The 15,383-nt window shown below is 30.9% G+C and overlaps 1 long non-coding RNA gene across 1 annotated transcript in view; it reads left to right on the top strand.

The window, feature by feature from the left end:
• Nucleotides 1-2,897: 2,897 nt before the first annotated feature.
• The window catches only part of LOC124420122, a 104,182-nt gene continuing 91,696 nt past the window's right edge, over nucleotides 2,898-15,383 (top strand). Inside the window, exons 1-2 of the long non-coding RNA XR_006941047.1 lie at nucleotides 2,898-3,882; nucleotides 12,199-12,605. This is a non-coding gene — a long non-coding RNA (uncharacterized LOC124420122). The remainder of the gene's footprint in view (nucleotides 3,883-12,198; nucleotides 12,606-15,383) is intronic.

Raw genomic sequence — 15,383 nt, 5'->3', positions numbered from 1 at the left:
ACTAGAACTGAACTAGAACTTAACTAGAACTTAACTAGAACTGAACTAGAACTGAACTAGAACTGAACTAGAACTGAACTAGAACTGAACTAGAACTAAACTAGAACTTAACCAGAACAGAACTAGAATAGAACTATAACTAAACTAGAACTGAACTAAAACTGAACTTTAATACAATAATTGTTTATTATTATTAATTTTTGATAAGGAATATTCATATTTTATTTAAGAACTTTTCCCATTGACTTAACATCTGAATTTAAAAAATCCCTTTATTTAATAATATCCCACCGGCTTGACATTTCCTCTTTTAATAAATTCATATATATTTCCTAACATAATTTTAGTTTACACTCGGCCGCTACTTAAAAAGCACGTTGTAATCCGTCGTTCCTTTCGAAATTTTAATCAAAATAAGTGAAAGTGTTTAAATTTTTATAAAATTAATGAATTATCAAGTGTTTTAATATGATTTAATAAGTTATCAATTAAAAATCATAAAGAATCAGTGGTAAAATTATTGTTTTTCATAAAAATAAATTGGTAAAAGAAAAAAATCATGAAGAAAAAATGTGTATACCCAAAAGTGTTTTTGTATTTAGAGCTTCTTAGCTGTTGTTGTTGCTTTTCTTTTTGTCTATACAAAAGCCCTTTGCGCATTGGTATGTGTGGTTGGGAGAGAGCAAGGGCTAAGTATTTTAATATGAAGATGCAAATTTTATTGTTGTTGGTTTAAACTTTAAAGCTTCTGCATCATATTGAAATGGAAGAGAATCAAATTCTTTGGTCGGTAAAAGCAGAGCAAGTAAAAAGCTAGTTTTCTGGGTTTTATCTCGTAAATTAATTCTAAAGCGCAGTAGAGTTGCCATTTAATGAAATATTATAAATAAACGGTTCGGGAGCGTCTTAAATAAAAAAATACAAATTATGTGTAATAAACCAATTAAAATCTATTACAAAGGTAAGTGCAATAAATAGAAAATTTCTCCAATAACTTTTATAGATAAATACATAAATAAACTCTATTGCATATTTACATAATTCGAAACTTCTATAAAAAATTTGTAATAATGAAATATTTTTTAAATTCAATTTTTCAAAAACAAAAAATATAAGGAACAATTTTCCATTATTTGTTGGTTACGAATAAACAAAAAATTGTATAAAAAATTAAAAAATTGACCAAAACTTATGAATTTAATAATTCCAATTCTAGTTCAGTTCTAGTTTAGTTCTAGTTGATTTTTATTTCAGTTCATGTTTAGTTCTAGTTCAGTTCTAGTTTAGTTCTAGTTGAGTTCTAGTTGAGTTCTAGTCCCGTTCTAGTTTAGTTGTAGTTCAGTTCTAGTTCAGTTCTAGTTCAGTTCTAGTTCAGTTCTAGTTCAGTTCTAGTTAAGTTCTAGTTCAGTTCTAGTTCAGTTCTAGTTCAGTTCTAGTTCAGTTCTAGTTCAGTTCTAGTTCAGTTCTAGTTGAGTTCTAGTTAAGTTCTAGTTCAGTTCTAGTTCAGTTCAAGTTCAGTTCTAGTTCAGTTCTAGTTCAGTTCTAGTTCAGTTCTAGTTCAGTTCTAGTTCAGTTCTAGTTCAGTTCTAGTTCAGTTCTAGTTCAGTTCTAGTTCAGTTCTAGTTCAGTTCTAGTTCAGTTCTAGTTCAGTTCTAGTTCAGTTCTAGTTCAGTTCTAGTTCAGTTCTAGTTCAGTTCTAGTTCAGTTCTAGTTCAGTTCTAGTTCAGTTCTAGTTCAGTTCTAGTTCAGTTCTAGTTCAGTTCTAGTTCAGTTCTAGTTCAGTTCTTGTTCAGTTCTAGTTCTAGTTCTAGTTCAGTTCAGTTCTAGTTCTAGTTCTACTTCTAGTTCAGTTCTAGTTCAGCTCTGGTTCAGTTCTAGTTCAGTTCTAGTTCAGTTCTAGTTCAGTTCTAGTTCAGTTCTAGTTCAGTTCTAGTTCAGTTCTAGTTCAGTTCTAGTTCAGTTCTAGTTCAGTTCTAGTTCAGTTCTAGTTCAGTTCTAGTTCAGTTCTAGTTCAGTTCTAGTTCAGTTCTAGTTCAGTTCTAGTTCAGTTCTAGTTCAGTTCTAGTTCAGTTCTAGTTCAGTTCTAGTTCAGTTCTAGTTCAGTTCTAGTTCAGTTCTAGTTCAGTTCTAGTTCAGTACTACTTCAGTTCTAGGTCAGTTCTAGTTCAATTCTAGTTAAATTATAGTTCAGATCTAGTTCAGTTCTAGTTCATATATAAGAACTTATAAAATGTCTCACAAATAAGATACCATTAGGATGTTTAATTTTTGAAATTTTGATTTAATTTAAATTTCCTCTGTTTTGCTTTTATATATGTACAACATTTAGTTCATAAAGTTGTAAATTGATGTTGATATTTCATTTTTCCTAAGCATTTTCAGAAGTTGTCTCGGATTTCTATTTCATCCGGATTTCTATTTCATTCCTTAAAAAAAAGCTTTTGTTAAAAATTTCACTATAATTATAAATCATTTAAAGCACTCAAGTCTCAAATTACAATAATAAAGCTTTGTAAATAAAATAACGGTATTTTTTATAACATATATTATATTTTCCAATACTATAAAGCATTTACAAACAATAATTATAGCGATATTAAAGCTAACTTAAAACGATAGAAAAGCTTTTTTGCTTCTTAAACTATCGATAACTTTTGACATGCGCTGTAACAAACTTTTTTTTTGACATTCAGAGAGAATGACAGCTATATATGTTAAAGCTTTTATTTGACAATAGCAGAGAGCTTGAAAATCTCGAAAAAACAATAACAGAGAGTTTGACAGTAGGAAAAAAATACTACGCCTTTTACTATAATTAACAACAACAAAACTTGCAGAGAAAAAGGATATTAATGAAAAACAGTTGAGCAGAAATTTTTATGGTAACAACTGGCATGTGTACGAGAAACATGTTAGTTTTGACAAGTAAACAAGCGTTGTAAGGTCAGTACAAAAGGCGCTGGCTGCGAGTACGTTACAATTAAACGGAAATACGCGTAAATATTTGAATAAACAGAAAAAAAATAAAAGTGAAATTTAAGAAAATGTGCAAAAATAAAAAAGAAAATAATAAAAAGTAAATAAATAAAAACAAAAGAAAAATTATATGAAAAAATTCTTAAAGGAATTTGCAATTTAAAGTAAATTTTAAAGAATTTAAGAAAATCGTTTTATAAACTTAAGTTAAAGTTTTACAAACAACGTGATTTTAAGGATAAAGAAAAATTTAAAGAAATGCTTTAAGTTTTAAAGTGTTTGGAAAGTAAAGATTTTAATTTAATTCAAAGCTATTGTATTCTTTTTGTTTTTGCTTAGCCAAGTGAAAATTTTAAATGGTGCGTAATCCTCGGAGGGCATTGTTATTGTAAAAATTTTCGAATTGCCCAAATTTACATTATTTGTATGTACAAAAGAATTTCTTCTTATATTATGGTTGTAGTTGTTATTGCCAAAAATTGTTTGCCGAAATATATAGAATTAAAATAAGAATATTATAATAAGAAAAGCATATAACACAAAAAAAGAACCCAGCAGAATCAATAAAGTCTTATTTGATTTTTTGCCAAGGGTGTTAACAACAGACGGCGCGCGTAAATAAAGTTTTAGTTGCTATTTTCTTCGGTAAAAACATAAAGTGCTAAAAGTAACAAAAGATGTGCAAAAAAAATTTGGAAAATAAAAAAAATAATAAAATAAATTAAAAATAAGCAAAAAAAAATAGAAAAAAAGTGTATAAAAGTTAAAAAGAATCCTTTTAAAAAACAACCAGATAAAATATATCCTTAAGTGTTAAAGAAAAAAAAATAACAACAATAATAAAAACCAAATCGAAGACGACAACAAGGAAAAAAGAGGAGCAAACAAAAAACTACAACAACAACAGTTAAGTGTGAAATTTACAAACACACACACATAGTAAACCCTGATTATAAAGTTATAACTAAAAATACACATATATGTACACATCGACATTGTCCTTTACATACTCACACATTTGTGTAAACAAACTTACATCCTTTTCTACATGTGTGTAGTTGTAGAAATAACAGCAGCGACAGCAGCAACAACAACAAAACGAGTACAGTGCACGTTGTCAAATCGGGTCAAAAGTTCGCAACAACATTGAACATACAGCATTCAGTCAACCGCTACGTTACCCCCTCCCATCACAAACTCCACCACCATCACCACCTCTATTATTATCATCTAGGAAAAACAAACAAACACACACACACACATGAATATAATTTTCTCACTTCCCGTTGTTGCTAAAAGGATTCTATGTATCACTTTTAGCAATTTTAATCTATTTGTTTGCCTTGATTTTATACGCTTTTTGGCTTGGCTCTCGCTTGTTTACTTTAGTGTCTCCAAGTAAGCTAACAGGAAGATTATTGACACATTTTCGTCTCTAAGTACTTTAGAGAGAATATGTTTTACACATTTTCTTTTCTATTTCAACGCATAACTTTTGCTATAAATGGAAGATCAAAATGATAAATAATTTTGATCTTTCAGAAGTTTAAGTCTAAGTCCCCTTCCCGTTTCGCAAAATAAATTTTTTCTTGTGTTTATACGGATCCAAGAAAGTGAAAGAAGTTGGTGGTGGCAACTTCATTGAGGAGTTTGGCCTAAAAATTTCTTTCCGTCTCAATGATGAAAGTAGTATCGTTCAGACTGAAATCTCAGCGATAAAAAGGACTTCAAATTTGCTAACGTACTATCGGATATCTAACAGGAATATACGAATTTTTACCGATAGTCAAGCTGTTATCAAATCCCTAATTGGTATGTTTTTCACATGCAGAATTGTCTATGAATGCCGAACGTCTCCCAATTTGGGTAAGGGGACACGGGATATCGTATCGCAATTATATGTATTGCTGACACTTTGGTAAGAGTTGGCACCGTGCTTTGCAGATTAGAAATAGATCAGTTTTGCGGTGTTTTACTACTTGCAATAAAGAGGCAGATCACTGAAAACTGTCTCTCCATCGCTCGCGACAAATGGTCGCATAAACACACGTGCTCAAAATCACAAATGAATCTACATATGTCCAAATATCTTATAGGTCTCCAAAGACCACAACTAGGAATGCAGATGTCGATTGTTACTGTAAATTTGGTTACCATGATATACGCATTGGTCTCCCGGTTATTGATTTCTGTAGAAGTTGTCAAAATGAGGATATAGGAGAGATTATTGCCCATATTTTCTGCGAGTGTCCAGCTTTGACATACGCCCGAATTCGGATACTTGGATCGGTTTATTTTAGCGATCTATCTGAATTGTCAAATATTCCATTGGAACGTCCTTTGGCGTTCATAAATTAGTCAAAATGGTTGTGAACCTTGCTACCCACACACTTATTACCAATGTTAGAATGACCTAGTTTCTTACATGCAGCAGCTTCTTCTTACCTCTAATCTCTCTTTCCTATCTCTGTTTTCTATTTTTCCCTACCTTGCTTCTCTTCTAGAAGGTATTAGTACAAAACTTAACTTCTTCAGGTCGTTTTTCAGTACTTCCATGGAGTAAATTCTACGTTTTGTTCGCTTCTTTGGAAGTTCTTTTTCTGCTGAAGATATTTTATCACCTGGATATTGTAATGTTTAAGTCTCTTCCGAATGACCGTTATAAACACTTTTGGATGGTAGAAACGTAATTGCAAAATATATTTTCCATCATTTATCATGACGTTTTAGTCACTTCAAGATGATAGTTGAATGATTGTTGACAATAAAAAATAAACACTTGGGTTTCTTTTATAAGCACTTTTATGCGTCTCACTAAAGACATTACTAAGACACCTTACCTCAGCGATTAAATGCGTCAGCAATTCGATTGGATTATTCTTTTCGACAAAATAACAACACAATGATATTTCGGCGACAATTCGGAGGTGTTCCTCTTCTTGCAATAAAGAGACAGATTATTTAAAACTGCTCCTCTATTGCTCATGACCGATGGCCGTGTGAAGAGACATGCATATTAGCAAGTCGCCATATAGATCCATGCAGGTCTTAATATCTTCTTGTTCTCTTAAAACAACAGAGCAAGCTGGTATATATTTTTCATCATTTATCATGACGTTTTAGTCACTTCAAGATGGTAGTTGAATGATTGTTCACGATAAAATGTAAACACTTGGGTTTCTTTTATAAACACTTTTACTCGTTTCACAAATGACATTACCTCAGCGATTAAATGCGTCAGAAATTCGATTGAATTATTCTTCTCGACAAAAGAACATCATAATGATACTTCGGCGACAGTTCGAAGGTGTTTCACTTCTTGCAATAAAGACACAGATTATTTAAAACTGCTCCTCTATTGCTCGTGACCGATGGCCGCGTGAACAGACATGCATATTAACAAGTCGCCCCTTATAGATCCATGCAGGTCTAAATATCTTTATTCATCATTTATCATGACGTTTTAGTCACTTCAAGATGATAGTTGAATGATTGTTCACGATAAAATGTAAACACTTGGGTTTCTTTTATAAGCACTTTTACTCGTTTCACAAAAGACATTACTAAGACACATGACCTCAGCGATTAAATGCGTCAGAAATTCGATTGGATTATTCTTCTCGACAAAAGAACAGCATAATGATACTTCGGCGATAGTTCGAAGGTGTTTCACTTCTTGCAATAAAGAGGCAGATTATTTAAAACTGCTCCTCTATTGCTTGTGACCGATGGCCGTGTGAAGAGACATGCATATTAGCAAGTCGCCCCATATAGATCCATGCAGGTCTAAATATCTTCTTGATCTCTAAAAACATCTGAGCAAGCTGGCAATGATTTCTATACTTATGGCGTTCTCTAATTTGTCGGAATTAGTGTGAATTTCGGTATTCCCACTAACCAGAACGTAATCTCTACAGTCACGTCTTTTGTCTGTTTTTTTTCTTCAATGATTTCCTCACTAGTCATCTCTGCTCTTTCTATACTCTATTTTCTATTTTTCCCTATATTTTCCACTTACAGGTATATTTATAAGGGATTAAAGGATGATATTTTATCATCTGGAAGTATACTTTTAGATGAGAGTGTATATTTAAAGACACATCTTTATGACAGTTATATGATTGTTCAGATTTAAAAAAAACATCTAAGATATAAATGATAATTAGAAGATAGTTTGAATATAAGTTTTTGTAGGTTTAAAAAAAACTGTTGTGAGTCTTTTAAAATCACTTCCATGTGACTCATGGAAGACACTTGTAAGACAAACAATTACTTTCGACGGAAGCTCTAGATGATAGTTGAAAGATTATATACATTTTTTCATTTATAAGTGAATGGCAGTTGTTCTCATGAAAAACTGTTGAGAGTCATTTAAAATCTCTTCCATGTGACTCATGAAAGACACTTCTGGATGATAGTTGAAAGATCATACACATTTTTATCATCTATAAGTAGTTTAAGTCACTCCTAGCTGACAGTGGATTTAAGTCACTCCTAGCTGACAGTGGATTGTCTGTCTGTTGAAATAAGTTTTCAAAACTTATTATATATACGAGGTTTCTTCTGAAAAACACATAATAGCAAATAACTCAAGAACTAAAATGTTTAAATGAAAAACAATATGTTTTGTTTATATATAAATCTTTGTGTAACATTTTGTCCGGATCGGTCGATTATCTGTTCACTATTTAAGTTTTTTAAATATTCTGTGTTAATGAAAATCTTTCTTATAATTGAAGGGCGTTTAAGATTTAAGGAGTTTTTCAGTATTCTATAGTTAAACTATATAAATGGATATATGCACTTCCGTATTACAGGGTTTGTTTTATTGACAAGCATCCTTAGCAGGGATGAAAATGCTGCTTTAATTATACAATTTAAAAAAGAAAAGTTGAAATGTATATTGATATGATATGACTTACTTATTTCGGTATTATTTGCTAGATTTAAATAATTTCCTAGAATAATAACAACAATAACATTAAAGTAAATACTTAAGTGAATATTTTCCCATTGGCAGCGGGAATATTTTAGCTGAAGACGCCTTAAAAAAATGTTTGTTATTTATTTGAAACATAAGGAGTAAGGTTAGAGGAATAAATGTAAATTGTAGCCCTTTTTTTTGGATAGAAAATATTTCTGCCTTTTGCCTTTTTTTCCCATAACAATATGCAATAAGTTTTTATCGCAGAAAAATGTGGAAAACATAAAATTTATTTCAATCATTTATCTTTTTGATGGTGGTTATAAAAAATTGGCCTCCAGATAATTGTAATAATCAAAAAATTTCAAGAAATCTGAACAAATCAATTACAAAATCTCTTCATTCTATCCTAGGTCCATGCATTTAAATCTTATCGAGATATAAGTAGAACACACAAACAAAACCGGTATCTATGATTTACTCCCATTTTCACCATTTCATGGGCTTGGTAAGCCTTAGATTTTCCCCTCATTCTGGAAACATATCGACATCGTGCCAAAAGTATTGACTCTCTTTAGACGTTAAGAATGATTCAGGCTACATTCGAATACTTTTCCCAAAGCTCCTCTTATCTCAGAAGGAGAAGCTTCGGTAGAGATTGTAATAAATAGTAGTTGAACTAAGCAAGGTCTATACTATAAGCTGGGTGAGGAAAAACTGCTTAATCACTTTTTTGTTAACAGTTTTGAACAGATACTATAAGATTTGGATCAAAGTTTTATTGACGTTTTCATATGTGTCGCATATTTCGGTCGCTTTTCAAAAAATGTTTTTTTTTAACTGTACACGTTTCCCATGTTGATCCAGATTTGAAACCTTTTGGTTCAATCAAATATAAATCATTAGGTTAGCCTTATGTACAAAATTTTTTTAAGACGCTTTCATATCTATCGCATATTCCGGATTTTTTTAAATAATGTTCGCCTCACACAGTACATGTTTCCTGTAATGATCTGTCCAGTTTTTAAAATCATTTGGTTCCATTAAATACACAGCATTAGTTTGGCAAACAATTTTGGCTGTTTTGAGCGATCTTTCTGTTTTCTTTCTCTCATCAACACTCATGCAGTGCATTGTGCTGGAACTATAAGAATAGTTTGTGGGAGGGAGGATGGAGGAAGTAGCGTTTGTGGACATTTGATTTTAACCTTTTCAACTTTTTAAGGCGGTTTTATACGCGGTCGAGTACCTCCAATGTAGACTTTTACGCTCCATCCCACACATGACAGTTGTATTCCATTATCGTTCGGATATAAGTGGTTTAAATAGTAAGAAGATCAAATGGAATGAAGTTTGTCTTACACCGTTTCAAAAATACTTCATTCGACAGTTGGAAAATGTGCTTAGTCCATTGGATATTGCACTGTATTTATGTACATGCCCAGAACATCAAAAGCTTCTGATTCCTTAATATTTACACCAACCATAAATATAAATGGACCAACATTATCTGCCATACGTTTATGTTTTAAAAAATAACAATATGGCGTTAAAATCGACTCTGTTAGCACGACCCTATTCAGAAGACCCGCTGTTGAAATTCGAACTATATAGTTATTCCCTCGTAATCCCTAATTTGATTATTTAATAGTTTTGATTCTTTAGAATAATACGTAGAGCTTACTATTTGATAAATTGTGAGCTCTGTAAGTAACCCAGCAAAAATTTGGTAATAACTTGCAATTGTAACCACTTATCTATTAATATACATTTCAATAACTACTACTTATCGTTCTCATTACATAGAAGTACTTCAATAATGTCTTATTAATAATGTGTTATATAAATACTTTCTATATTCATTAGTCAGCTTCAGAGTGATGATATAGAAGCTCTATAGGTGTTTTTCAAGCGATATTCATTGAATAAATTGAAATATTTCAACCCCTTACCCGGTAATGAAAGTTTTTGCTGGAAACTTTATTAATGTTTTCAATTATTATATTAATATGGTTATAGCATCAGAGTCAAGCTCGCTTACATATCACCACCTTAATAAGTGCATACAATGTGCAAATAAAAAACTTAAGTATCTGAGTATATGTAAGTCGTTAAAAGAATACTCAAAAGTAATACAGATGGCATGTAGTAGTCATTGAAAAGAAAGTGGTTATGTAAGTACATTACCAAGTAATCTATACAATAACTACATTTTTTTGAATATGAAAAAATTTTAAAATTATAAGTTCAACAACCCTGATCTACAAACAGTGCAAGAAGTAATATTAAAATGAATATGTATGTACATATGTTTGTAAACCAGCAAGAGTGCACGCCAACACATGTTTAAATCTTCTTCTTTTTCTTCTGCTCCTGTCACACCACAATCTATAATGATGATAAAAGGGTCTTAAATAAGAATATAGAAAAACGGAAACTAAAACAAATACAAATACGATTTCAATGTTCAATGGGAAAAGGAAAAATTAAAAAAACTAACACAAAAACCAAAATTACACGTTCACATATGAATGGGAAAAAATAGTTTAAATCTAAACTCAAATAGTTTTGTGTAAATTACTCATATTGCAATGGAATTTGTGGGTTTTGAAAAGAATAACGAATTGAATGATAAATTTGAATAAGTTATTTTAAATGAAAATATCGAATTCATGTTGAACTGTGGGATTATAGGTCATTTTAGTTTTGTTTTCTTTTTCATTAGATCCTATTAAAAAAATTCAAGAATTTAAATGTGATTTTTTAAAAGAGAACTTTTTGATACTGTTTCGTAACTCAAATGGAAGTTTTTGAAAAGGCGGATTTAATAAATAGCAATTTCTAAGACAATTTTATGAAATTTGGCGTGGAAGAAGCCGACTTTACACTCATACATGTTTTTTAACTAAGAACTGAAGTCAAAGGTATATTACCTTGGTGAAATCTCCACCTTGGTCTTATTGCAATCCGAGAACATGTAAGGTGTTACAGAGGTGTTACCAACACCTCTAGTCGGCTGGGAATATAAATTGGTGTTTACAGTCTACTGCCTGGCTTAGTCCTTGCATAGATTGAAAAGATGTCTAACCAGAGAACCACATAATCTGGTACTACGGGTGGCCAGTTGCCCGCAGGACTATGTCCTGGCTGGTCAGTTGGTTGAGGTTCCTTTGGGATCCATGTAGTGGCTGTGGTTAAAACCCAAATTCGCGGGAAGAGTGAGTTGCGGTTAAAAGACTGATGTAAGTTAATGTCAATATTTTTGGATAAGTTCGGTGCTGTTGCCGAAACAACAGATACCCCGCAGAGGAGTGACTGTGGGACTAAGTGTTGGAAATGAGTTGGTATTAATTGTATATGATCCGGGATGAATGTCGTATGTTTTCCTCTTATGAATGTGTTGGATAAATGGGAAGAGTGCTAGGGCGCCTAATGATGGATAAAAAGTATCATTTACAAATTATACCATTGAATTTTACTTCCTTGTCCAGATATGTTCAGAGTGAACTTTGTTCATATCAGAATTACCACAGTGTGCCCTGTGAGTAAGAATTAAGTCTAGGCTTATTTGATGGATTCGAACTTCGGTCTACTGGTTACGTCTCTAGGTGCTGTTGTCAAATCAACAGAGGCCATCTCATCTGAGTGGTTGTAAACGAAATTGACGTTTTACATCATGGAAGTTAAGCATCGGGGCAGCATGGTCAGAGATTAAATATCTCAAGTACTTGAGCAAAGTGCTTGTACATGAACCGCCATATCCATGTACAAAAATTGCCACCTGAGTTCTTTATTGAAGGATTCAGGGGCAATGGTAGACCGTTGTCAGTCTAGCCAGTGGATGTGACATAAGGCCGTCAGAGCAGGTGTTCACTTTAAGTACTCTGACATTCGTGTCCTTGCTTCCAAAGGGGCATGCTTTGTTTACAAAGAGTACATCGCTGTCGAATGACAAAATAAAACTAACTGGGTGATAAAACGTAAATTGAAATTACTATCGTCCTCGGATACATTTGTTTTTTAAAGACCTGCTGGGGATACATAAAAGTCCCCATGAAACAGCTGGCATATACACACATACAATTACAAAACAACCCTTTTAACTCATTTCACTGGAACTGTCTATACACACATACATATGTACAAACACAACACATTAATACATAAGAGTAATCACTGTTATCTTATAATATGAATGAGTCGTAACTAATTATTCTTAAATAAGAAAATGTTCTTAATTTTGATACAATGTAACCAAAACATGACACTAATATATGTTTTTTTTATTTATTTTACAGTAATGTTTTTGAAAAATTTCAATTAATTAATTAAAACCCTGGATATAAAAGATAAAAAAACGATATACATATAAATCAAAACGAGTTCAAACCACAGTGTAAAATTTTTTAAGATAAATACTTTATTGATGAAAATATAAAAGAAAAAACTTTAAAAAAGTTTAATTAACAAAACAAACCAAATGAAAATATAAAAATCGTTAGTTAAATCAAATCAAACAGTATTATATAAACACCTTTAATAAAACGTATAAATAAAGTAAAAGAATTCTTATTTAAATTTTGAATTAAATTGTTCAACTACCACAAACCCAATTTGGCTTACAAAGGCATTTCTTTCAACTGAAATTCTATCAACAACAGATAACTGTTTTTTTTTTCGCAGCAAATCATCGAATGACAAATTGGTAAGTAAATTTAATTGAATATTTGAAATTAAAAAAATATTTGCAATTCAATTAGAAATCAACAATTAATATTTTTTGTTGGTTTAAACTTCACCATAATAGATTCTGTCTTAATTACAGTCTTAAACTTTTGTCATTGTTTAATGGGCGGAAAATTGTAACAAAGTTAATTTTGATAACCATTTTTGGTCCTTATTTTAGTTAAGTTTTTTCTCATGTTATTCACAGTGTTACATTAAAAATAATATCCATTAAATTGTTTATCTTTTGGCTTACATACTTATCTAAACTTTTTTAGAAATTTATTTAATGACCTTCTTTAAATAATTCAATGTGATCTAAGGGAAATAAAAACAACTCACAAATGTCTATAAAAGCTCTAACGTTTTCGTTTTTTTCCTAAATGCATTTTAAACTCATAAAAATTTAAACAACAAAAAAAACCTACCCACACTAATCTGCCTTCGGGCCACAAAGCACATTTAATTCATGTAATAAATAATAAAATGTTTATTCTGACATACACTTACACTAGTACATATTTATTTTGAAATAAATTAATTCTTTTAAAATCTGTTCTCTTAAAAAAAAAACACCCACATACCAACTTACCAACATACATACAAAGAAAATCTTGTGTTTGTGTAAGTTTGATGAGAACATTAATGCAGTGTTGTCAACGTGTTAGCATTTTTAATGAGTTCAAATAATACCACTTGTCAGTGGTAGGATTTTCGTTTTCATGTTGTTTTTTTTTAAATTTATTTTCTAAAATTTTCTAATATGTAGTTGTTATCTTTGGTAGACAACAACATTTTGTAGTGGTGTTTTAATGACACGAACTTGCTCAGTTGGTGTGTATTTAAGTGAACACATACATATACATAGCTTTTTATATACATATAGAGTACAAATGTTTATTAGAGCGGATTTTGTATGAAACGTTATACTAGACTAGACTATAGACTAGACTATAGACTAGACTATAGACTAGACTATAGACTAGACTATAGACTAGACTATAGACTAGACTATAGACTAGACTATAGACTAGACTATAGACTAGACTATAGACTAGACTATAGACTAGACTATAGACTAGACTATAGACTAGACTATAGACTAGACTATAGACTAGACTATAGACTAGACTATAGACTAGACTATAGATTAGACTATAGACTAGACTATAGATTATTCTATAGACTAGACTATAGATTATTCTATAGACTAGACTATAGCATAGACTATAGACTTAACTTTAGCGTAGACTTTAGTCTAGATTATAGATTTAACTTTAGACTATTCTACACTATAGACTGTAGACTATGGATAATAGACTACATACTAAAGGCTATAGCTAATATACTATATATCGCAAAATTTCGTAATATTAGTTTCAATATAAAGGTTCACTAAAAGTCAATTTTTGATCTCTAGTGGAAACCTTTAAAAATTTTGTGCCGTGTATAAAAAGGTAACCCCCTAATATATGTTTGCATGTATGTGAGTCTGTATACAACAAAATCAACAAATACTAAAATTTAAACTATATTATTCCATTAGTAGACTTGTCAAAGTTCGGATCTTGGGTTTTACACAATGTTATGTTAAGAATTTTTAATTTCTCTCTTTCTTTGCTTTCTGCTTTTCAGAAACCATGAAATTATAAATATATAAATCTAGAAATACAATATGGGTATTAAGATCATTTAAAAGTTTTTGGCATAAATTTAGCAGTGAAATATGCCTTTTGGCAATTGTCAGTTGTCACTTTAAGGTTGAGTGTTTAACAAATATTTTTTGAATATAAATAATGAATTTAATACTTTTAATTTGTAACTTTTGCCTCAAACTTTACTTATTTAATGCTTTATTTAACATTTATCTATAGCAGTTAGTGTCTATTCTTTAATTCCAAATTATTTTCAACTTTAAACAGAATTATCTTTTACCTAATTTCCGTGCCATATGCAACATTATATAAATGTCATTCTTTTCTAAGTTGCCTCTCATTAAACAAAATACCCTCTCATTTTAATCTCGAAATCTACCACCTATGTAGCATATAAACTGCTAATTGCATTTTTAAATCTCAAACAAACGTAAAATGATGTTGGTGAAATTAGTGAAAAAAACACCTTAACGAATCACCTTTTTTGTTTGAAAGTCACAGCAGTAACAAGTAATACCAAGAGCAGCAAAAGCAATTCAAAAATGAACATAGAAGCCTAAAAGTATCCACCAAAAATGTCTAATTATGTATCTAGTAATAAGCTCGCTCATCGTTGTCACTATTAAAGTGTCATGAAGAGTCATTTCAACGAGGTACACTAATTTGCATGCTTCCATAATACTGGAGGGAACCGTCTACATTTTAAACGTACATATATGTCTGTATGTTTGTATTACATAGTTGGAAAAGGAAAAAAAAAACACGAAACAAATTAAAGAATACTCAATATGTTTACACTGAAAAAGAAATATCCTTCAAAATATATAGACAGAGCTAGACTTTTACTAGACTATAGCCAGGACTAAAGAAAGTACTATAGACACGACAACAGTCAATACTTTGGATGGGAATATGAACACGAATTTCATCCAAATTATAAAAAGATTAGATGCTTCATAAACTAGACTATATTATAGACTATATTATAGACTAGCCTATAGAATATACTATAGACTAGACTATAGACTAGACTATAGACTAGACTATAGACTAGACTATAGACTAGACTATAGACTAGACTATAGACTAGACTATAGACTAGA

This window comes from Lucilia cuprina, chromosome 5 (assembly GCF_022045245.1).
Source record: "Lucilia cuprina isolate Lc7/37 chromosome 5, ASM2204524v1, whole genome shotgun sequence".
Taxonomy (NCBI): Eukaryota; Metazoa; Arthropoda; class Insecta; order Diptera; family Calliphoridae; genus Lucilia; species Lucilia cuprina.
This window is presented reverse-complemented; position numbering and strand designations above follow the sequence as displayed.